At 38.0% G+C, this 9992-nt stretch overlaps 1 non-coding gene across 1 annotated transcript; it reads left to right on the top strand.

Annotated features, from left to right (window-relative positions):
• The first annotated feature begins 603 nt into the window (after positions 1-603).
• On the top strand, positions 604-674 carry trnag-ccc. Its single transcript has one exon. It is a non-coding gene; the product is annotated as a tRNA-Gly (tRNA).
• The last annotated feature ends 9318 nt before the right edge of the window (positions 675-9992 follow it).

Raw genomic sequence — 9992 nt, 5'->3', positions numbered from 1 at the left:
TGCGGCCCATCGAGGCTTTGTGAAGTACATTTTAGCGGTAAAGGGAAACGGTGATGTGTAAGAGTTGGATAGTGCCGTTGATTCTTTTGTTGGGTCGACGAGAGCAGCGCTGCAGCGCCCCGAACAGCTGGCAGGCAGCTAGTGAGGAGACGTTCGAGTCATTTCCTCGAATCGATTCTTTCGAACAGTTCGTTTAAAAGAACTAGTTCAAAAAAAGCGATTCGTTTATTCGTTACTTCACCACGTCACCTCACAGCCCGGCGTGGCATGCTCTAAAAAGTTATACTAAAATTAACTTAATACATCGTTTTGTTCTCATCGGAGGTACATAAATCGACGGTTCTTGTTTTAACGGATCAGTGAATTGTTCATTCGTGAATGTTTTGTGAATCGGTTCCACAATTTAAAAAATCTGGCATTTGCACAATCGATAACACAGATTCCTATTTACCGGTTTTGGGAATGAAAGGTTTGAATATTACCTCATATAAACGTAGGAAGTATCCTAAATGATATTACTAAGACATAAAGATTTGAAGTTATATCTTCGTCATATTTCAGGTAGTTTGGGAAGGGTGGGATTTTCCCGCCATCTACACGTAGGCGCCGCTGGTGTAGTGGTATCATGCAAGATTCCCATTCTTGCGACCCGGGTTCGATTCCCGGGCGGCGCACTTTCTTTTAAGGTAGAGAAGCTGACACACAGACGCTGCACAATGACAAAAGTTCCCACTGTAGCTTGTCTGAGGATGCATTATCGCTGTATGAAAAATCTATTTACAAATGTAGACCTGCAAGTATCTGTATGCGTGGAAGAATTGACAATATAAAGCAGCCTTGAAGTCATAATAACCATCATGACGATGGTTTGGTTGAGTTAAAACATTTGAAATGTTTTTGTTGAGTTTAGAGGGAGTATATAGCACATTACACAAAACAACGCCATGTCAATGAAATAATTTCATGTCAGCTGTCGTATCAGCCGCTGCTCACGCGGAAGTATAGTCAAAGTTTAACTTTTTAAAATAAGTAAACACAAACAAACAACAATACTGCTGCTGACAGTAAATTAATGGTGCTCTGGCTGTCAGAAACACTTCAAACGGTATAGCGTACATTATTGAATTAAATAAGAAATATTAAAATACCAAAACAAACAAACACACACAAATTAAAAAACAATACAACTACACACAAACAGTAAATACAGATTTAAAAGCATCACACAGTAAACACATGCACTAAACTAAGGTGTTTATTTTGCATGGGGGTCCAAAAGGTAGGGTTATGGTTAGGCCAGTGTGGTCTCCACTCAAATAGCTTTGGATGCAAAAACTCCACCCAGATCAGAAACAACAGCAGCATGTACCTTGTTCCGGTCCAAAAATGTGAGTCGTGTCCTAAGCTGTTTGTATACATATGTGTTTATTTTTAGCAAAGCAGTAACAGCAGTGATTTATTGTCTTCTTATGTCCTCTAGATGGCACACAGCACCATTATTTGCTGCTGTAGGATGTTTGGATTGAGGCCAGCAGAGGTCACTCACTTTCTGGTCATGTGGTTAAGAAATGCACCTGCTGGGGCGCATGACCTCCCAACCAAAGGTGAGCTGAGATTGATTGATTGATTGATTGATTGATTGATTGATTGATTGATTTACATAAAGGCATAGGGATGAATACGTAACTTTGAAAAGGCAATGTTGAATACGCAACTTCTGTAGAAAGACCATAACTATATTTGACTTTAACGAGTGATTCATTCTCACGTCAGACAAATCTTTACTTATAAGTAAACATTATAAACATTATTATTGCGTTGCATAAGTTCATACAATGACTTTTTTTTTATTAATAAAGACGAGGAACCAAAAATTAAATGCTGACAGAAAAAAAGGTGAAAGAAAAAGGTTTCAGTACTTTGTTTGAGTGGTTTCAAATATGTTTAAATCATTGCTATTTTTTAGTAATTGCTATGAAATTATATTTATATTACTTACTTATAGAATTGCAAGTTTAAAACATGCTTGCTTTATTCTACCAGAATACAAATGAGATAAGAATAAGTAGTCTTTTTTGCTTTACAGCGATAGAGGAGCGGAAAATGTTTTTGCCAAAGCCGAATGTGATGTGGCTTTTTATGTTATTGATTTTATTGGCCTCATACGCCCTAGCTTCTAGTTTTATGTGATTTGAATTAAAACGATGGCTTTATTCAATGCAGTAACAATAGTCGGAGCACAAGCTCAGACTATAGAGAGGTAAGTGTGAAATAAAAGGTGATAGGTGAGCTGTGATTTATTTCAAATAAGAGCCTATGGGAGGACACGCTATAGGTGTATGCTTGTGTGTAAGTGTGTGTGTGTGTGTTTTATTCTGAGCCACTTCACCTCTCGTGGCCACTTAACCTTCAGCGCTCTTTCCGTATGTTCAGCGGTGTCTGTTTACACACACACTCAAGCCTGAACACATGTAAGTGACCTTTAAGCTTTGTACCTGCCATTTATTGTGTCTGCCTGTGGCTCCGTATGATCGAACTCGATGTGCTCACTGGGGTGCTGCAAGGCAAATATATGAAAATGAAGTGCGTGGAATTTAAGTGAAGTGCGATTAACATGTTAAATACGATCATTGATAATATTTAGCAATACTGAGAAGTTAATCAGTGTATCAGAATGATTTCTGAAGGGTCACGTGATCGCTGAAGACTGGGCGTGATGCTGAAAGTTTCAAACAAATTGCATTTTAAAGTATTACAATAGATTACAATATTGTATAAAACAATAATATAGCTTTATACAATTTTCGATCAAATAAATGCAGCCTTAGAACACATCTTAGTTCCTACCAGTGTATATGAGTGCAGCATATATAAGCCTAGTGCATAAAGGTCTCTTTGAGGTCATTGTGTGAGACGGTCAGTGTGTGCGATGCTAGAGGGCAGATGAAATCTTTTTAAAAACTCTTTCATCTTTTTTGTCTTGTCATGTGTGTGTCAAATATGCCGATTACTGACTGGACAACGCAAGAGAACGAACCTTCTGTTCTCCAGCAGCAGCCTGAAGCTTGTTTCGGCGTGTGTACTTTTATGTGATGTTGGCTAGTCATGTGCACGTTCTTACATAATTAGACATCCTTTTAGAAATGTGCAAAGGTGAGTGTGCTTTTATGCGCTCTCAGATATGTGCATAAGTATGGCCACGATGAATGAATTTATACTTCCAATGATCATAAAAAGGTTTGGGTCAAAATACATTTTCTTGAAAATAATTTTATTTAAATAGCGTCCAGCATGCATGTGAACATCGGTTCACACTGGTACAGATTGTCCATCACAGAATCACATTTTAATTCTAACAATCGGAATTTTTTCTACACGTTTTAATCAGGTGGTCTTGCAAATTGCTGTTTTTTTTTTTACATTTTTGAAGATGTGTGAGTGATAGTTTTGTATAAAACCTGCTGTCATGAAATATTAATGTGTGGTGCTAAGGTCTTTGTTGGTGCAATATTCTGGTCTCTGGATATGACTCCCTACTACAGTGTTTGTCGGTAGGATTTTTGCCTTGTTTTATGATTTTGTCACTTATTAAGGTGTATTTTTCAATGCATTTATACATTTTAAGGCTATTTGGGGCTTTCATAACATGCCTTCTTTCAGAATAAAAAAAAAGAAAAACTTAAATACACTTTTAGTGTTTATTATATTACACTTTATCTATGTACGTCTGTATTACAATTATAATACAGTATTTTTAAAAGCCATTTTCTCCACACTTTTTTTTTGCATACACCAAACCAGCCCAATTCTGAAGGCTTTTATATAGCGTTTTGTTCGTATATTATTTACCCGATTAGTGCAAACCCTTTCTTGGCTCTGACCTATATATGCAACACATCTATTCCAAATGTTGCTAAAAACCTGCTGAAAATTTGCTCTTTTTCCTGGCCGTTGTCAGTATTTTTTGATTTATGGAGTTGCGCAAAGAGACATTAAAAATTCCCCTTTTTAATATGCCAACAAAATAAAACAAGCAAACCAAAAAAAAGTATTTGTGAACCTGGCTTTATGCAAAGTGCATGCAAATATGTGCATATTTAATTAGACAACGGCTCATCTGCATGCTTGAATTTCTGAAAACGTAATCAGTAGGGGAAGATCTAGTAACCTGGAGCGAAAGTCAAGAGTACTGACGTCCAACTCGTGAGGAACTCTGAACTTTGTGCAGAATCCTCCGCGTTCGGGACGAGCACGGGTGGGGAAGAATGCCTCCATTGAAGACCCCGAGCATCGGCGCTGCCCCTCTTTGAGGTCCAGTTGGGCTTAAAATGTTTTAAGACCAGAGAAGGATTAGAGAACAAAAAGATCCTTCTCTGTCATCAAAGAGGATCTTCTCCCAGGACTCATCTAACCGCTCTCCATGCCTGCCCGCAGGTCTGAGCGAAGGCGAGAGAGAGGAGCGGAGTTATAGGGACAGAGGAGGGGTGCAGATTTCAAAGGTAATCTTTAACTCTAAGCCCGGCAGACTGGCTGAAACAGGCTCCCTCCTCCCAGTCTGAGCCAGCATGTTGTCCATCCCTCCCAGTGGGTTCGCCGCTCCCCCAGTCGCCTGCATTCTTCCTGCCCTTTTGTTTCCGAGGGCACTGAAGTGGCTGTATTCATGGCCCGGGCCGAGGCGAGGAGAGAGGAGGATTTCGAGTGACCTCGAAAAGGGGGTGACTTTAACTCGAGACCTCTAAGTCTCTTCCTAAAACAACACTCCCTTGAAACAAATACCTGCTTTGTTCTGGCGTCTCTTTCAGGGCCGCGGCGGGCAGGCTATTAACACAAAAAGAGGGCCGTCCGGGAGAGAGCGACCGCTGTGGTCAACCGGCGTGATCCCAAAACAGATATGGCTTGTGTTGGCGTATGTAGATGACCTTCTCTGAAAGTCTACGCATAAGGAGCACACTTTGTTTGATTAAACTCCCCTCGGATGACATGGGGCAGTGCCTTTTGAAGCCTGGATCGTTGATCGTTAGCTTTTGTAAAAGATTCAGAGACATCGGTTTAGTTTAGCGTTAGTCTGATTCATCTATGCTGGACTACACTCCTTGACACTCTTTATTCTTAGACAAAATATTTATTTATGCATTTAAAAGGACATCTACAATAAAACTCTCAGGACATTTATTTGATCATCTGGTAGCAAGACCATGTTTATGGATATAGGGAATACACATGATAATGATTTTTGATACATGTATGACCCTAACCTTCAAAAGCTTTTCACAATTTCTCATGCTCACCAAAGCTACATTTATTTGAAAAAATAAAAAAAATACACTCATGTTGTGAAATAGTATTGCAATTTAAATGAATAGTTTTCTGTTTTATTCCTGTTACAAAGCTGAAATGTCAGCCTCCTTCGGTCTTCAGTGTCACACGATCCTTCAGCAATCATTCTACTATGTTGTTTTACTGTTCAAGAAACTTTTATTATTATGATCAATGTTGATAACAGCTGAGTTACTTAATATCTGTGTGGAAACCGAATGATTTTTTTAGGATTCTTTAAACTTTAATAAAAGTTCAAAAGAACACCATTTATTGGAAATTCTTTAGTAACCTTTTACTGGGATTTTTTAGCTTTGTATAAAGTCAAAGTATCCTTACTATGTAAGAACTGACCAATTTTAGAAGCAGTGCATGGTTTTTTAGTGTGTTGTGGAACTTAACTTAGTATGCGTGTTGAATTCAATCTATTAAGGATGAATAACTAATCTGCTGCTAAAATATTTTGAATTAACGTTTTTCTCTCTATGAATAGAGTATCAAGAACTTTTCGGTTTGAAGCAGGCATTTCTAATCAAACCCTTCATCTGAAGCTTTGGCTCTTTGCATATTGAAGCTGATGGTGCAGAATTTCACACTACGGTCCAGTTGACTTCGGATGCATTGCATCCTGTTTTTCATAATATGAACATAAGCTGTCATTGGTTTTGTTCGCCGTGCAATAAAAACAGCTGTTATCAGGATAAGCCATAGTGAAACAGTTGCTGTGGCACTGCAGCCAACACTCAGGGCTTGTAGCTAAATGGTTGCTGGTCACGGGCCATCAACACTGTGCCCTCGAGCAAGACAATTAACCTCGGGATGCTCCATGGGGACTGTGTCTATATAATACTCATCTGCTCTGAAGAACAGCTTCTGCTAAGTGTCTGCTTGCTTAAACATCTTTGTACATTTCGAGCTGTACTGTACAGTACAAAGACAATCCCTTTTTTATTTTATTCATTTTCACCATCAGGATCATGCTGTTTTTAGGAATAATTCACTCAAAAAATACAGTTCTGTCATTTACTTCCTCTCATGTAGTCGCAGTCGTGTTCGAATCTTATTTTATTTTTGCAGCATAAAGCGGTCTCATTTCCCATTGGCTTATACGAAGGAATTCATTGGGAATATAGTAACCGACTAACTTTCTTTAAGATGGAAGTCAATGTGAAAAAAACGGTTTAGTTTCCAACATATTACAAATTGGAGGTCAAAATGCTGTTTGTTTACCAGCCATTAAAAAATGGAAGTCAATATTGAGTGAAAGTGTCCGGTTACCAACTCTCTTCAAAGTTAAAGTAAATGAAAACTTTGGTTACCAACATGCGTACTTCAAAATGGACGTCAGTGGGATACAACACTGTTTGGTGCCAAATGGAAATTTTCGGGAACCAAAACTGCTTGGCTACCAACATACCTCTTAATGGCAAACTTCCACTATTTGGTTACCAACTTTTTTTTTCAAATCGGAAGTCAATGGGAAATAAAACAGTCCCATTTTATATTAAATAGCATCAGCTGTGATTTAAATTCATCATTTGGTACAATGCACTTACTTACATGTGAATGCAAGTTTTTACGTTGTGCTTATATTTTTTAAAAATACCTTTATGTAATTGCATCTGTAATAAATTTAGGCTGTTGACCCATCCCTAACAACTTAACCCACCCACACCACCCAAACCTTACCCGTATCCCACCTCGCTAGAAGCAAAAGCGTTTTGCAATACAATATGTGCTCAACAATTACATTGTACTCATTTCTTGATGCAAGGACATAGTAGTTAAGACCACCTCATATATAATGAGACCAATAAAATTGCTTATTTACCAACATGCTTTAAATTGGAGGCCAGTGGGAACCTTTTTTTGTGTTTGGTTATTAACTTTCTTCAACATTTTAGTCAATGGCAATGGAAACTGTTTGGTTGCCAACATACTTAAAAGTCATTGGGCGAACTATGCCTTAAGACTGATGCAGAAATGGCTTGCATGCATTACCACTAAAAACTGATTCCACGTCTAAGTGCTGCACATCCCCTTGCAAATGCGAGCCCAAATCAATATAATCCATTAGACATTTGAAAAACACACCACAACTTGTGATATTGACAGGAACTGCCCTCCTCTCTTTGACCTTGGGGGAACCTCAGTAGCTTCTTAATGGACTTTGTGCGTGTAGGAAACCAGCTGACAGAATGTGAAATAAAGATTGCATGGATGAACTTTTTCTGTCTTTGTAATATGCGTGTCAAATTTGGTGATTACTGGCAGTAGAACGCAATCCGGACGCGCATTTTGTGCTATATTACGTTTTAGCTGTAGTTCCAGTACGAAAATGACGTGTTAACAACTGTGATGTGTTTCAGGAATATATCGAGATGTGAAAAGACATGCATTGTCTGGTTGGGGCTGTGTGAGAGATGTTTGCAGTGAGAGATCATCCCAGCCCGAGGCTCACTATAAAACAAAGATCGTCCCAAACAACGCTTTCTCGGCCCTCCTGAAGGAGCGTTGCAGGGGTAAAGCACGGGACACAGAGATTCACAATCTAATACGATCCAGACATTAAGACACTAAACCGATGCATTTGTGCAATTGGGGGGAATGTGGACTGGACTGTTTCGGTCTACAAAAGACAAATCTATTTAGACAGTCGAGTCTTTTTTCTTTTTGGTAGCACGAGCGTCTGTTGGCCAGTTAGCCTGTAACTAATTAAGAACAGTAGGTTATACGAGCAGCGACAAAGCTAATATTTGTATTTATTTATTGTTTAGTTTTAGTAGATATTTTAAGTCATTTAAGAAAGCAAAATATGTTTTACCACTAAGTTATTATTATATTCATTCATCAAATCACGGTTTAGGTCCCACTTAATTTAAGCAACAACGTGCTAGTTACATTTTTAAACCCCAAGGTGGCGTTGTTGACTTTGTGCTGTAGTTCTAGAAAAAAAAATACTGTAGTTCGTTGTCAGCGTTAGATATAAGTCGATTTTTTTTTTCACTATAATTCTTTATAAATATACTCACTTTGCATACAATTCAGTTCTAAGTGAATAGGATACGTCTGTTCAACCTTTAGGAATATTCTGGTTAAATGGACGGAAAGGCTGGGAAATGTTGGTCACGTGACGGCAGGGTGGCGGTCAGGAGGTGTGATTAATCTCCCGTGTGGAGCGCGCAGGAGCTGTCCGACAGCAGAGGTGCTGAATCACGCACAGGTCGCCAATCACCTCCACACGCAGATCCCAAATCACTAGAGCTTACCTTTACACGGCCGTAGCACGCACGTGTGCACTAAATTAAAAAAAAGAGAACCAAATAGTTTCAGTGCAACTCTTTACATACGTGTGCATGAAGGCGACAACGAGGACAGGTGTTCGTTCTGTTCGTCTCAGGTAGAGGTTAACCTTTCGTTCTTTGCTGATGTAGTATGCGTTCGTTGAGAGAGAAAATTACAGTTTGGACGCTCAAGCCACACTTGCTATGTCATATCATTGCATCACATATATATATATTATTTTTACTTTTTATATTTGATCTGATTAATTCAGCCTTGATGCACGTGATGCATTTTTTGACAATGCCATGACTTTGAGATATGCTTTTTTTCATGCACCCTCTGGTGGACAGAAGTATATCGCACGTTGAAAGCATTCGAGAGAGCTTGAACGTTCGTATCTCTCGGGCTCACCACCTGTTGAGAGCAGCGCTACTGGTTGCCGTGATCACCTGAGAGCGATAATGCCGAAGCACTGGCCCCGGGGCCAAGGTTCACCGCGGGGGCAATAAACTCCCTGTCCCCCTGCCATCATGTAAAGACATTATCGTGCCCCGCGGCCCTCACTACAAACGCTTCATTTCCAAAGGCTCTCTGCCTCTACTGGGTCACTTTATTTACCCTGTGTCATGCAAAATCTTTAATTTCCTTTGAATCCCAGCGCTACTGTATTGCCTTGAGTAACTTACATTCATTACCACCTTTTAATTAGTACCATCAAACACTTCACGGTTTGCAGTGGCTCAATGGGACATTAGTTGAGACTGTTAAACTCATTAGCAAAAAACTGATAAAGGGTAAAGGTGAGATAGTTGGCATTTTCATCTGTCAGAAATTGATAGGCTTGCAAAGAGTTTTTTTAATGTGAAAAAATAATGCACACGCATATATATATATATATATATATATATATATATATATATATATATATATATATATATATATATATATATATATATAATTTTATTTTATTTATTTTTTATTTTATTTTATTTTATTTTTGTTTCTACTACTACTGCTACTACTATTATTTTAATTAACATTTCCTTTGGTGAGATAGTTGGTATTTTCATCTGTCAGAAATTGATAGGCTTACAAAGAGTTTTTTTGTGAAAAATAATGCATATATATACACATTATTGTGAAAAAAAAAAAAAAAAAAATATATATATATATATATATATATATATATATATACATGTTTTTTTTTGTTTCACATCACAATAATGCATTTGATTAAATAATAACCATATTACTACTACTACTATTATTTTAATTGACTTTTTTTGTCTTATACACTCTCAGAAATAAAGGTATAGAAAGGCTTTCAAAAGATACATATTTGTTCAAAAAGAGTTAATTTTGGTACCTAAAAGGTACAAATTCTTGCTTAA

This window comes from Puntigrus tetrazona, chromosome 14, assembly GCF_018831695.1.
Source record: "Puntigrus tetrazona isolate hp1 chromosome 14, ASM1883169v1, whole genome shotgun sequence".
Taxonomy (NCBI): Eukaryota; Metazoa; Chordata; class Actinopteri; order Cypriniformes; family Cyprinidae; genus Puntigrus; species Puntigrus tetrazona.
This window is presented reverse-complemented; position numbering and strand designations above follow the sequence as displayed.